This window comes from Canis aureus, chromosome 23 (genome assembly GCF_053574225.1).
Source record: "Canis aureus isolate CA01 chromosome 23, VMU_Caureus_v.1.0, whole genome shotgun sequence".
Taxonomy (NCBI): domain Eukaryota; kingdom Metazoa; phylum Chordata; class Mammalia; order Carnivora; family Canidae; genus Canis; species Canis aureus.
The window spans coordinates 45,410,017-45,425,185 of record NC_135633.1 but is presented as its reverse complement, the minus strand read 5'-3'; the positions used below and the strand labels follow the sequence as shown (position 1 = coordinate 45,425,185).

At 40.3% G+C, this 15,169-nt stretch overlaps 1 protein-coding gene across 4 annotated transcripts in view; it reads right to left on the bottom strand.

Moving 5' to 3' along the window:
* Nucleotides 1-14,734, bottom strand: part of AMOTL1 (angiomotin like 1) — a 146,468-nt gene extending 131,734 nt beyond the window's left edge. For 2 of the 4 annotated variants that reach the window (XM_077867487.1, XM_077867490.1), the window contains exon 1: nucleotides 4,753-5,036. The gene's annotated coding sequence lies outside the window, so the exon portion shown is untranslated. Of the gene's footprint in view, nucleotides 1-4,752; nucleotides 5,038-14,613 lie in introns of those variants that run through there. The other 2 variants (XM_077867488.1, XM_077867495.1) reach the window with 2 other exon arrangements.
* Between the last annotated feature and the right edge of the window lie 435 nt (nucleotides 14,735-15,169).

The following is a 15,169-nucleotide window of genomic DNA, read 5'->3' as shown; positions in this document are numbered from 1 at the left end:
CCGCCTAAACTGCCATAATACAGCTCCAGCTGTAGAGAAGGAATAGATTACATAGATGTGTCATATTTGGGGAATCACATGGCATATTGCATCGTCCTGGTATTCAAGGAACCAGGGGTTCTAAGGAATATGAACACCCTTACAGCAACCAAGTTCACTTGCGAATGACTTATTCTACCAATCAAGATATATATAACTTACACTATATATATATAAACTAATATAAATCTATACAATTCATTCATTTACTCACTTGATACATATTTACTTGGTATCTCCTATGTTCTGGTTACTGTGCTAAATGCTTGGGATGGCACAGGGTAAAAATCCTTCTTCCTTCAAGGAGTTTTCAACCTTGTTGGGGAGACAGACACCTAAACATATCATTAGAGAATAACACACAAAGTGCAAGCATAGAGGCATGCACAAGGTAAACCAGGGATTGGTAATAATAGAATCTAGAATTTGGTAGGGTTCTTAGGACCTTTAGTTCAACCCTTTCCTTATGCATGACTTGCCGGTAGATGACTACCCAGCTTGTAATTAAATAGTACCAATGGGAGGGAGCTCCCTTTCTCTCCATGCAGCCCATTATATTTATGAACACTTTTGTCAAGCACTTCATCTTTAACTTCTTAAAATATTGATATTCACCCACAATCCTCAGTACTGCTGAGCGTTTTTATAAACTCCTACCCCTTCTTCTGTTCTTCAAAGTCTTTAAAATAAGATACTCTTCCAGGAATATCAAGATTTTACCCTAGTCCTGATGCTCTCCTAAGTCTTGCATATCTGGGCCTTCTTCAAGAACTCAGGAATCAAAAGGAGCCTTCCATCTTGGTGATGAGTAGAAGGTATAAGTCTATCTTGTCACACCCAGAAAACAAGCAAAACAACTAAACTGAAGCACAAAAGGGAAGAGGTTCCATGATGGGATTTTTCTTCTCAACTGGAAATTTCTAGCTAACACCTCCATTATCTAGGATCAGGTCAATTTGGGATGCTATAACAAAGTGCCATTGACCGGGTGGCTTATAAAAACCAGAAATTTATTTCTTATGGTTCTTGAGGCTGAAAGTCTAAGATTAGGGTGCCAGGATGATCAGGTTCTGGTGAGGACTCCCTTTTGGTTGCAAACTGCTGACTTCTCATTGCACTTTGACATGGCAGAAGGGGCTAGAGAGCTCTCAGGGGTTCTGTTTCTAAGGGCATTAATCCCTTGCATGAGGGCTCCACTCTCATGACCCAATCACATCCCAAAGGCTCCACCTTCTAATATCATGACATTTAGGATTAGCCCTTCAACTTGCCAATTTGGAGGGACACAAATATTCAGTCTATTGTACTAGTATCATCTATCAGAAAAATTCAATCACAAGCAACCTTGTGGACCACAGTAGCATAGAGGACAGTCTTCTCTTGGGCAGCCCCAAGAGTTTGGCTCTAATGAATTTAAATTTCTAAATTTGGAAGGTTCTTTTCTTTCCATCTCCAAATAAACCAAACACATCAGAGTCTACATTTAGACTTATTCAACAGCACATACAATACAAAACTCTTATACTTGGAAAAAAAGAGTACTCTTAAGTATCCACTGTATAAGAAAATATCTCTTTACATGAATAAAAGGACATGAAATGCTAAAAACACAGAGTTTTCCTCTGTCTGAAGGGGCTGATGTTTAAAGAGTTGACATGATTCTTCTGGGATTCTTATTTGTTTCATATGTCAACTAGAGCTTTGTAGAATTGGAAAGTTTGAGTAACTTAAAAACCATTATTTCAAATGGGCTCATCTAACTAAGCAGAGTATTTGTGAAGGTATGGTGGAATATATTGATGTTAATATTTTAAGTACTCCAATAAATAATTTATGCTACTACTCTCTGAGGAGCTACTCCAACAAGCATATTTTTAGGAAACCTAATGAAGTTTTATAAAATAATGAGGTTCTTTGCAGAACTCTCAGTGACTCAGGCTTTTCATCTCTAAAGTCAGTCCACTGAGACCAAACTCAGAAGTCCCTTCTGCCATGAAACCTTTCCAGGCAGAGTTGTTTCCTCCTCCCTTTGTGCTTTGCAGAACATTTTATATTCCATCAGGACAATGCTTTTCGGCTGGGTGATAATATTCTCTTTACAAGATGATTGCTATGCCCAGCAGGAGGTGGTTTCCTTAGGACAAAGTCATGTCTTATCCCCACTTCCATTGCTATCAGTCGCCCAGTAGCCTGATGCCTGGCCGGACGTGTGGCTTCAGGCAATGCTTGTTAGGTGAATGCCCCTGCATACCTACAGCTGGGAGACTCCAATGAGTTTGTACATGCAAACTCTTCACATAACCCAAGGTTCTATCAGCAATCACAACAAAAGATTTGTCTCCACATTCTGCCAGCCAGGCAGCACAATGCCTAAGTATACAGTGATGAAGTAAAATAAAGGAAAATAAATATTTCAAGAAAATTGGGTTCTCATGTGGCTCGGGTTAGTTTCTTAACCTAGTGACCCTGCACAAATCATCTCATCTCCCTGGAGCTTGGTTTTTCTAGTGTGTGAATTAGGGCTTATAAAGTCTATTATTATTCTAGCTTTCTCAGAGTTTTGGGAAAATCATATGTCAACTAGAGAATCATCAATATACAAGCACATAGCACGGTCTTCATTCAGCAAATTTGCTTAGAGATATCACCTGCCATGCAGCATTGAATTCCAACTTGTAGTTGCCCAACTTGGGAGGTGGCATAGCATGTGGGAGGCAGTATTTTATAGTCTAAACTGGGGTAAGAACAAGGACTTTGGGGACAGATGTAGATTTGAGTCCCAGGTCCACCATTTTCTAGCAGTGATCTTAGAGAAAGGTATATAACTTTGCTGACCCTCATTTTCCCCATCTCTAATTGGGGATCACAGCACACACTCTGTGGGGTTGTTATAGGGATTAAATGCAACATATCTGTAATGTACCTAGTATAGATTCTGGCCCAAAAAATGGTGGTAGTAGTTGGTTTTATTAAAATCATTATGAACTCCTAAAACAGATACACTTCCAGAAGTGACTGAGTCCCATCTGCAAACTTCATTCCCGGGGGAAACAGGATGAACTGTGACAGGGCATTAGGAAACAGTCATCTGTCCCTAAAGCAAAGCTGCTGACTGGAATGCACTTGCAGGGAAAGGACATGTGTAAAAAGTGCCTGAGAGTACCCATGTGAAACACCTGCTGTGCACCAGTCCTAGGAAGGCAGGGGGACAACGAGACAGGAAGGAGCAAGAGAGGCCAAGAGGCAGAGAAAAGTTGCATCAGAACTTGCTCAGGCAGAGCCAGAAACAATGCCACCTCCGTGTGGGTTATTGGGAAACCACAGGAGAAGATTAAGTGGTTCTGTTTGAGAACAGGAATTGGGCTGCATTCTAGGAGACAGAGACAAGGAGCCAGAATAATACAAATTACTGCAGCTCTGATGATAAACCAAACTGGCACAGCTCTGATTGAGAACCAGGTATTAAAGTGGGCCCCGCTGCAAAAGACTGTCATTCATATACAGATTTTTTTAAAGATTTATTTATTGATTTTGGAGAGAGAGAGAGAGAGAAGCAGTCTTCCAGCTGGATGCACAGGGAGCCTGATGTGTAGCTCGATCTCATGACCCTGAGCTGAAGGCAGATGCTTAACTGACTGAGCCACCTGGGTGCCCCTCATATACAGATCTTTACAAACCTCTGCAGGGGAAGATGTCAGAGCTACCGTATTTTTTCTTTAAATATTTTATTTATTTATTTGACACAGAGAGAGAGAGAGAGCACAAACAAGGGAAGCAGCAGAGGGAGAGGGAAAGGGAGACTCCTCACTGAGCCAGGACCCTGGGACCATGACCTAAGCTGAAGGCAGATGCTCACCAACTGAGCCACCCAGGTACCCCTCAGAGTCACCATCTAAGATGACTGTTGGTTAGAAAGAAAATTTGAGCCACATGTATAATTAACATTTTTTTATCTAAATTTTTAAAAGTAGTAACAATACAGGTGAAATTAGTTTTAATAATATATATTTATTTAATCCACTATATTCAAAATAGTATTTCAACATATAATCTGTATAAAAAAGTACTAATGACAATATGAGATTTCTTTTTTTTTTCATATCAAGGCTTCAAACTCAGGTGTGTATTTTCACTTACAGCACCTGTCAATTTGCACGAGCCACATCTCAAGGGCTCTGCAGCCACCTAAGGCCCAGACCTAATCCCAAGGGAAAATGATTTCCATTCTCCTGAATTCCTAGGCTGTTAAGACCTTTTAAAAGCCCAAATTAGTAGAGCTAAACAAGACCTTTAGAGATATTCAGAATGCAAGGGCCACCTATCCATTCCTGACGGGTTGATACACTTTGGTTTGAATTGAAGCAGCTTCAAACCCCACAAGAAAGCATCCTCCAATGTAGCATTCGCTGAGACAAACTTAGGGCTTTTTTTTTTTTTTTTTTTTTTTTATTCACGATAGACATAGAGAGAGGCAGAGACACAGGCAGAGGGAGAAGCAGGCTCCATGCAGGGAGCCCGACTCGGGACTCGATCCCGGGTCTCCAGGATCGCGCCCTGGGCCAAAGGCAGGCGCCAAACCGCTGCGCCACCCAGGGATCCCCTTGGCCTCTACATCTTAATAATGATCCATGTTCTCCCCACTCTCTCATTCTAAGGGAAACTGTCTCGCCCACACCTTCTCCCTGCAACCCCAAGGCTGTTTCATGCGCTCACTTTTCCTCCCCGTACCCTCTTTGGCTCCAGTGACCAGGGATGGTAAGCACAGGACACCATGAACGATTCGATCCATCTCTGCAGTTACCTGGTGTGAAAAAGCCCACCCAGCCAGGGACTGACCACTGCAGACTAGCTGGGTCAATTAGATCCTCTGTCAGGAATACAGATGCAGAATCAGTCAACCGCTGGGGAGAAGCATTAGAGGAAGACACACATAAGGAGCAGAGCTACAATAACATTGGGTTTCTAGTCAATCCTCAGGCTTCTTTAATTTCCTCTTTGATCTGTTTCCCAGATTAGGCTTCCAAAAGCCATTTCATTTTAACAAAGCAATTCTCCAGATGAAAGAATTTTGAAAGTCTCCTAGAGGAGGGTCTCCAAGTAACCCTGGCTCCTGGAGTGTCTCTTGGAACCTTCCAGTACCAACCCACATTCCGGGCTTCTGAGGCACAGCCATCGTGCTGTTTCTGGTTTTCCATGAGATTCCTGTATCTTTTATGGTCATGATTATTTTAAAAGAATCCCTTATGTGAAAAAAAAAAAAAAAAAAGAATCCCTTATGTGTTGAGGAAGCCTGAATGAGTCTAAACCTTTCAACAAAAAGGCCTACCACAGAGATGGATACTTTCACACACATTCAGGCAAAATTCTTTTCCACCACTCTCCTCCAAACTTGTTTGCACTCAGTCTCATGCCAACACTTAGCCTGACAGAGAAGTGATGGATTACTTTGGGTTGCATTTCCAAGTAATTATATTCTGAAAAGACCTCATCGCAGTGGCCTTCTGGGGACCCTTTAAGCCTCACATCATCTACAGCAATGGTTCTCAACTGTGACTGCATATTGGCACCACCTGGGGTCCTTTTAAAATACACTGAGGCCCAGGATTTCTCCCAAAGCTATGAAGACAGAAGCTCTGGGGCTGGTCCCTGACATCTATACTTTTTAAAAGCTCCCCAAGTCATTCTAATGTGTAGCTGTGATTGAGAAACACTGATATACAGAATATGCAGCTTGGGTTTCTGGCAGAGAAAGTCCTATACTGTTTTTCACTACAAAAGAAGTGCAGATTTTTCCAAGGATACATAAGAAGTGGGGAATGATGCAAAGTGAAGAGTAAATCTCACTCATCAATAGAATCCCCAACAGTCCCACTCCCTGGAGGTAATTATAGTGTCTGGTGTGCCCCACCAAGAATTATCTGTGCCTATGCAAATATATACATGTATATAATACACACATACATATATATGCACATACTTTTTCACATATATTTACAAGGGTATACACATATTTTTATGAATGTTAATATATATACACACACACACATATGCATGCATATGCAAACTCACACATATCTTTTCTTCCTGTGGCTGGCTTTTTCTCTTACATATCTTGGTTATTAATCTAGAAACTATTGATAAAGAAAAATAATGACAAGATTTGAGAGGGAAGGTACCTCAAATATATATCTATATTTATATATATAATATGTATATTTCTATAATATAACAAGTTATAAAGCTACAGTGATTAAAACAACATGATTTGTTGGCAGAATAGATAAATTATTTATTCCAATAGACTAAAAAGTTTACAAAATAATAAGTGACATTGATTTGGCATATGGGAAAATTGGCATTTCAAGTCAGTGGGGAAAGGATAGACTATTCAATAAAGAGTTCTAAGTTAATTGGCTATTTTTTAAGGTGGACTCCTATTTCACAGTATAAATAAATTCAAGACAAATAAAAGATCTAAACAATAAAAACAAATCCCTATGCATATCAGAAGAAATAACTTGATCCTGAGTGGGAAAACTTTGCTAATATATGAAATCTAGAAGTCATAAAATAAAGGATAGACAGATTGTACTATATAAAATTAAAACTTCTCAAAAAAGACACAATAAAGAAAAGTAAAATAAAAACAAGTGAAGGAAGACGATATTTATAACATGTATAAAGAGATTAATGTCCAGACTATAAAAGAGTTTCACATAGCAATAGGAAAATGACAATCAACAGAGAGATAAGCAAAGCTATAAACTGACAACAGAGTAACAGACATGAACTATAAATGTATAAAAACACGTTCAATTTCAATACTCCAAGAATGCAGATTAAAACAATGCTGACTTTTTTCACTTATCACATTGTCAAAGTGTTCTAAAGCATTGGTCAATATCAAGAGATGGTGACTTTTTGAAGAAATAGGTATTCTCACATTTTGGTAGAAGAATAAATTGAGATAGCTTTTATTATTTTATTTATTTATTTATTTTAAAGTTAAGGGATTTTTTAAAAGATTTTATTTATTTATTCATGAGAGACAGAGAGAGAGAGACAGAGACAGAGACATAGGCAGAGGGAGAAGCAGGCTCCATGCAGGGAGCCTGACATGGGACTCCAGGATCAGGCCCGGGGCTGAAGGTGGCGCTAAACCGCTAAACCACCGGGGCTGCCCTGGAAAGCTTTTAAAATGGCAATTTGGCATATTCTTCTTCTTCTTTTTTTGGGGGGGGCATATTCTCTAATATAAAATTCATGTGTCCTTTGATCCAGCAATTTCACTTCTGAGTATCTATTCTACAGAACACTATAAACCAAGTGAATACAAAGATACATACACAACGCAGCATTCCCTGTAATGAAAGAAAAAAGGAAACACTTGAATGCCTCTCAATAAATAGTTACATAAAATAAAGTGCAGTTATACTTTAAATCCTAGGCAGCCATTTAAACAAATTAGGTGACTTTAAGAGTCTAAATGAAAAGTTATGATTGTGATGTGAATTGTAGAAAGCCAGGTGCAAAATAATTTGCAAAGACAATCTAATATGTATAAGAAGGAAACACATACACATATGCACATACAGACACACTTCTAATCACCCAGAGAAAGAGCTGGAAGGAAGAGCAAACTTTTCATAGAGATTATTAGAAATAATCTGAAGAAAGATTTCAGTCTTGGGAGGATATGATGAGGCTTTGAAGGAAACATTCATTTAACATTATATACTTTTTATGTTTTTTATATTTTTTGTGATGCACGTTAATTTTATAATTCTTTTGTAATAAAAAAGAGGCAAGTTTTCTCACTTTTAATTTGTGTTTCTTAAATTGGGGGCTTATCATCCCTTCTTAAGTTTATTGGCCATTTGTATTTCTTTTCTTCCAAGCAGCCTGTTGATGTGCTTCATCCATGTTTACTCAATTTTTTTTTTTGATGTACTACTTAAATTTTAGGAAATTTATATTTAGGAAAATATATTTTACTATGTTATATAGGTACTGCAAATAACTTTTCTGTCATTTGTATTTTTATTTCATTTATACTATTTTTGTCTATATGTTTTATACACACTTTATGTATTTAAATATACCAATCTTTTTCTGTATAGTGTTTGGGTTTGGTACCATGCTTCAACCCAAACAATTATACAACCCAATTCCTTATACAAAATTTATTTTAAAACAGATTACAGGCTTAAATGTAAAACTGCAAGGCTTCTAGAAAAAGATAGGATAAAATCTTTGAGGACTAGTTCTTTTACTTTGTACTAAGAGAAAAAAAATGAAATTTTTCCATAAAATGAAAAATTGATAAATTGGACTTCATGAAAATTAAAAACTTTTACTCCATGAAAAATCCTATTTACAGAGAGGGAGGAAATATTTTAAACTGCACATATGAGAAAGGACATGTCTCTAGAATATATAAAGAACTCCCAAAACCCAACAGTAAAAGAACAATCCAATTAGAAAATGAGCAAAAAACATTAATAGAAATTTCACTGAAGAAGATACACAGATGGCAAATAAGCACATGAAAAGATGTTCAACACCATTAGCCATTAGAGAAATGCAAATTAAAATCTCAATGAGATATCACTACCCACCTATTAGAGTGGCTTAAACATAGTGATAACACCAAATGCTGATGACGATGCAGAAAAACTCCATTACTCGTACAATGCAAAAGATTATGGCCACTTTAGAAAATAATTTGGCAATTCATTTTCAAACTAGAAATGGACTTACCCAGAAGACCCAGATACTCTACTCTCAGCCATTTATCCCAGAGAAATGACAATTTACACTCACACAGAAACTTGCACACAAATGTTCACAGCAGCTTTATGTGGAATAATCCCCAGCTGGAAACTACCCTAAGGTCCTCCAGTGGGTGAATGATTAAACAAACCGTGGTACATCTGTGCTGTGGAATACTACTCAGCAACAAAAAAGAATCAACTATTAATACATGCAACAACCTGGATGGATCTCAGGGAAATTATGCTGAGTGGAAAAAGTCAATCTCATGCATGGTGTAAATACTGCATGATTCTGGGGCCCCTGGGTGGCTCAGTCTATTAAGTGTCTGCCTTTGGCTCAGGTCATGATCCCAAGTCCTGGGATGGAGCCCTGCCCACTTCCAGCTCCATGCTCAGAGGGGAGCCTGCTCCTCCCTCTCCCTCTGCACTGCCCCCAACTCGTGCTCTTTCTCTTTCTCCCGCTCTCTCAATAAATAAATTTAAAAATCCTTAAATACTGCATGATTCTATTTATATAGTGCTCCTATAATAAACTTACAGAGATGGACAACAGACTGAAGGTTTCAAAGGGTTAAGAATGAGTGGTAGATTCAAAGAGGTTGTAGAAGGGAGCCTTGTGGTGATGATACAGTTTTGTATCTTGATTATGGTAGTAGTTACATAAAGTTAACATGATAAAAAATTACACATAACTACGTACATGCACACAAATGAGTACATGTATAACTGATAAAACCTGTGATAAACTCTAATTGATAAGGTCTCTTGATTGTGCCAATGTCAGTTGGCACAATCAGTTTTGATACTATACTATAGTTACATAAAGTGTTAACATTATCAGAGGCAGAGCAAAGCAGGCACACACTCACAATCTATAAATATTTCATATTACAAGTTTTTAAAAAAACACACAATTCAGCTATTCTTCAACAGAATATTTGCATCATTCTTTGTTTAAAAAAATCCACATGACTGGACTAACCATAAATTTCATGAGACAAGTCTGCCTAAAGTCAGTGCATAGATTAAAATTTTAGTGACTCTTGTTCACAAAGTATAAATAAAGCAAGAGAACTTAACACTCAGATTTTGCTCTCAAGAATCATGTTATCCTTCACCCTGACTGTCCTACCAAAGTGGTGGCATCTGTAAATGGGTAACCTTAAGATTTCTGGGGTACCCTGGATCCAGGACCCCAGCATAAGTCACCCAACTTCAATTTGTCCTTAAATAGAATTTTAAAAATAATAATAGTTAAAATATATTGAGCACTGAACAACTCAGCTACCTATTACACAGTAGAAGGTATGAAGAGGACTCATAAGAAATGAGAAAATATGGTCTTGGTTCATACTGCACACTTGAAGGAGAAATAATACATACTTGGGCTTTTTAAGCCCTTGGAAATTTATTTGGGGGATGATAAGAAAGAAATGATAGGGGTGCCTGGGTGGCTTCGTGGGTTGAGTGTCTGCCTTTGGCTCAGGTTGTGATCCCAGGGTCCTGAGGTCGAACCATATGATAGCCCTCCTGCTCAGTGGGAGTCTGTTTCTCCCTCTCGCTCCACCTCTCCCCCCTCACTCTACTCTCTCTCTCTCTTTCTCTCTCTCTCTCTCAAATAGTAGATAAATAAAATCTTTGTTAAAAATGACGGTAGAATATTCCAAATTTAGATATTCAGTCAGATGTATTTATCGAATACTCGCTTTGGGCACCTGTTGTGTGACAGATGGACTAAAGCTCAGGGCTTACCAAGGAGCCTGTGGCTTTGGAACTTGTGTCAACAGTACCACCAATGTGACTCCAACGCTACCACTACTGCTACTACTGTTAACTGCTGCTAATTCAACATGACATCTTCAGGTGCTAAGCACTCTACAAACATCATCTCATGTCATCTTCATGAGAACTCTGTGAGATGGCATTATATTCATATCTTAAAGATGAAGAAACCAAGAATGGAGATGTTGAGACATATTTTCCAAGGTCAGCCAGTTAGAAAATGTCAGAAGGCAGATTGGCATCCATGTCATGTGATATCAAAATTCATGCTTTAACCACTCATCCATGGATCTTCCCCAAGCCTCCTGTTTCAATTCCTCTTTTGCGGGTCTTACCTAGGGGTCTCAGTGGCTTGCCACCAGCCCTCAGGGCTGGGGTATTTCCTTGACTTCTGATTGGTCTGTTCTGTCTGCTTCTCCCCCTCCCCGCGGATCCCCATCTTCCATCCATGGAAGATGAAATGGAGCCCAAAGAGCAAGTAGTGATCAGGCAAAGCTTTGGGCAGTGATGGAAGCAGAAGATGAGAGAGGTAAGTGTACGTGTGTGTCTGTGTGTGTGTGTAAAAGAATTGTTTTTCACAGATTTAGTTATAACAGTAAAACTAGTTGGTAAAGTAGTTGAGTCTCTTCCTCAGGCCTTTTTCTCCTTTGTGATCTGAGGCCTGAGATATGAGCAAAAAATTCTCTGGATAGACTCCTCTACTCCTCCACACTCCCTGGGGGGCTTCATCCAGGCTGGTTTCTGCAGAAACAAGACTACGACCTTGTTCCAGTTATCTTTTGCCACAGAACAACCACCTCTGAACTTAGATGATATAAATTGTTATCTCTTAGGGTTCTGTGGGTCATTGGAACTGAGCTGAGCAGTTCCCAGAGAGGGTCCTCCATCCAGCTGCACTTAGCTAGTAGCCGAATCTGGACTCATCTGAAGTCTTCATTACTGGAGCCTAATGGTTGGAAGTCTGGGTCTGGTTGGGCTTCTCCCCATGTAGCCTGTCCACCTAGCTAGCTTTCTCGCATCATGGCAGTCTCAGAGGAATTGGCAGCCACACACTGAGGCTGATTCCTACCAGCCTATAAGAGCCAATTCTGTGTATTTCTTTCCAACTGTGCATTTGGTGCTATCACTTTGATAGCCTGAAATCAGCCATGGTGGGAGGGAGTACTCATACTATGAAAACTGGCAAATGTTACGAATCAGTGCTCCCCCCTCCACCCCTTCCCCAAGACCCAGATTACCCACAACATGACTTTACATAATGGTTGTCCTCCCCCAGAGTGAGGAAGCCAAGAATCCCCAGAAGGAAGCTGCAAAGCTCCTTAGAACCTAGCCATGGATATCCCCAATGTCACTTTCTTTTTATTTTATTGGTCAAACAATTCCCTAAGGCTACCTGGAATTCAACAGGAGAGTTATCATCCATGTCCTATGGAAGGATTGCAAAGAAATTGTACAGCATAGGATATGGCACAGAATAGGTGCTCAGTAAATGTTCATCATTTTGATGAACAAATGAATGCGTAAAGTCTCAGACACGCTGTGTGTCACTTAATCTGCATGTCCTTAAGTCACTCTAAAAGTATAAAGTCTTCTGGGAAGTTTTGCTTCAACATCAGAGAGGCTGACGATTCTAAAGTCCCCAATGATCTGAAATCTAAAATTGCTTGATACGGATCTACTTACACGCTTTCTACAAGTATTCACAGACCTGTTTGCACAAGCCCTTCCTGCGTATGTACTCAACTGGTAGTATACACATGACAACTGCAGAAAGCTTGTTTTATAGATGTTTTTATACTATGGAGGTTTGCTTTACCTCCTTAAGTAAACTGCAAATTCTTTTAAGAGAGTTCTCATGTATTTCTTTGCCATTCCTTCTTCCCACTGTGCCAAAAACAGATAATTACACACACACACACACACACACACACGCAGATACATCCAAGATACATGATAGTTAGAGATTATAAGCCTTAAAAGGAACGGAAAGAAGGAAAAGAACTAAAAATTCTTAATTGCTAGGTTTCAGAGCTTGCTGGGTTTCAGAGCCTTCTCATTTAACTGTTACATTCACCTAGTGATGTTGGCATTATTATTTCCATTCCATTTCACAGTGGAGGAAAATGAGTCTCAAGAAGGCTTACCAATTTGGTCTCAGCCACACCAGGAAAAGGAGCTGGGATTCAAATGTAAATCTGCATAGTACCAAGGCATGAGCTTGACATATTCCTCAGACCATATCTTCCCACTGCAGTATCCATCCCCCACCTTCCCGCATTCTCTCTGTCTCCCTCCTCAAAGCATCTACAAAAGTTGTAAAAATGCTGATGCTTCTAAACCCCAGATAGCGTAATAAGTGCTTCAAGTTCTTCTCTTGTACAACATGTCCTTTGGAAGCTTGGAAACGTAAGAACTTTGAAGTGTCTTCTACTGGTAGCAGGGAGGTCAGCTTCAAGGCTATCATAATAACTCAGGGAAAGGGGGTTGGTGGGTCGGACCAAGGTAACAGTGGTGAGAGGGAGAGATGGGAAAATTTTGAGGGATATTAAGAAGGCAGGATCACCAGATTAGTGATTGATTGGATTGTGCAGGTGCTGATTGACCATCGCAGAATCATGCTGGCTGTACTGGGAAGGTCAGAAGAGAGAAAAAGCCTGGATGAGAGGTTCCCATATTCCCGGAAGGGGGGTAATCGTGGCTTACACTATGAAAAGAGCCATGGAAATGGAAGAATGGATGACTTTGAGAGATAATATGGAGGCAGAATTTCAGATGTGCTGCCAAACTGGACGTGGAAGTGCGAGGATGAAGGAGGGGTCAAAGATGAAGTCTAGAAATCTGTTATGGGAAAACAGGAGCTTTCTGCTGAGCTAGGGGAACAGAAAGGAGAGCAGATTTTAGGTAAGGATGAGTTCTGGGCATGCCAAGTTTGAGGTTAACATGTAAGCAAGAGCTGGCAGCCAGTATGCAACGGCATTGAAAACAAAACAAGCGTCTCTTATCTAAATGAGATTTTTTGCTCCCTTCAAAGGTTACAGATGAGCACACTGAACACCATGTGTGGCAGGGTTCTGTGTCAAGGAATAAAGAGGCTCTGTAATTCTCAACGTTTTCCCTTCCCAGTGGTTCAAGTCCGTCTCTCTCCGAAAGCCATTTATCACCCTGCAGGCGCCTCCGTCATAACCAAGATGTCTTTACTGAGACTTCCAGAGCTAATAAGAGCTGTATGATTCAATCAGTGACAGGGCCTCATATAACTCATCAAAAGCGTTGCAGGGAGATTTTAGCAAGTCCCTAGGACCGCAGGTCTACCTGCATACACATACACACACACACACACACACACGCACGCACATGCACGCGCACACACACACACACACACACACACACCCCAAAACTCATGCTCCTTTTCTTAGAATTTGTATGGACAGGCACTCAGACATGTTCATACACTTCCACCCCACATAGCAGCACAGCCATTGTTTACACAAGGTCCCTGCATGTTACAACAGGGAGCCTAGGCCCCTTTGTCTCCTGCTGTACTCTAAGGAAGAAGGGAAGCATTCAGGCAAATGAAGGCTCCCCAGAGAGCTGCTGCTTTTCTGCACATCAGCTTTTACCATAAGACCCTAGAAGGGTTCTACCCCAAACACAAAGCTAATTGTAAGGATGGCAAAGCGATTAGATGGCCCCAGCCCAGAGGAGACCACTTGTAGCTGCTTCACCAATGTGCTTGTTATACAACTACCAGAACAGGCAGCCGAAACCAAGCCCAGATTAGATTTCCATGCCCACTTCGAGAACCTGCCTCTGCAACTCTGAGCTGCGTGGGGTTCTGCTCACCCAGCTCAGAGCCTGCCAGCCCACCAGGTGGAGACTAGCTGGCTGGGAATCAACCGTCCTCCCCACATAGTGTGTCCCTTGACCTGACTCCAACTCTACCCAGAGATGCCTTCCAAAATCCCCCTCAAATCAAGCTTCTCTGGGTAGAAACCTCACAAAATCAGAGCTTCCTTACCTGAGAGAAGGTCTCGGTGATCGGCAGTAGAAAAAAACCACCAAGTTCTAACAGAAGTGAGAGGGACTTACAGGGCAAATCTGTTGGTTTTAAAAGAAGAAAGGTGACTTCATCCCTGGTGCCGTAGAGTTTAAAAGAGCAATGAGTGCTCCCTGGCTGAGCCAACTCTGTCTCATCAGTGATGACTCCATCCAAATTATGCAGCTACTGCCCAGACATGCTCAGCCTTCAGAAGGTAAATTGCTGGAATCTGACTAACCCTGTTGTTTTCAAAGAGCTTCCGAAAGTCTTGAACACCAATCACTTTAACTGGCACCAGAGATAGGGAAACATGCACTTATTTCCCCAAGTTATATCATTACCTCCCAAGAATCCAGTTGTCTGAAAAATAGCATTCTAGGGAAGGAAAACAGATATTTAAACTTCTAAGAGGTAAAAATTCTTGGAGAAGGAGAAAAAACAAAGGACAGAGAAGAAACAAAGCTATTTCAGTCAGGGGGAGGGGCAGTGAGAAGCTGCAATGATCACCTTGCTAAGTGTTTTTCAGACCTGGTGG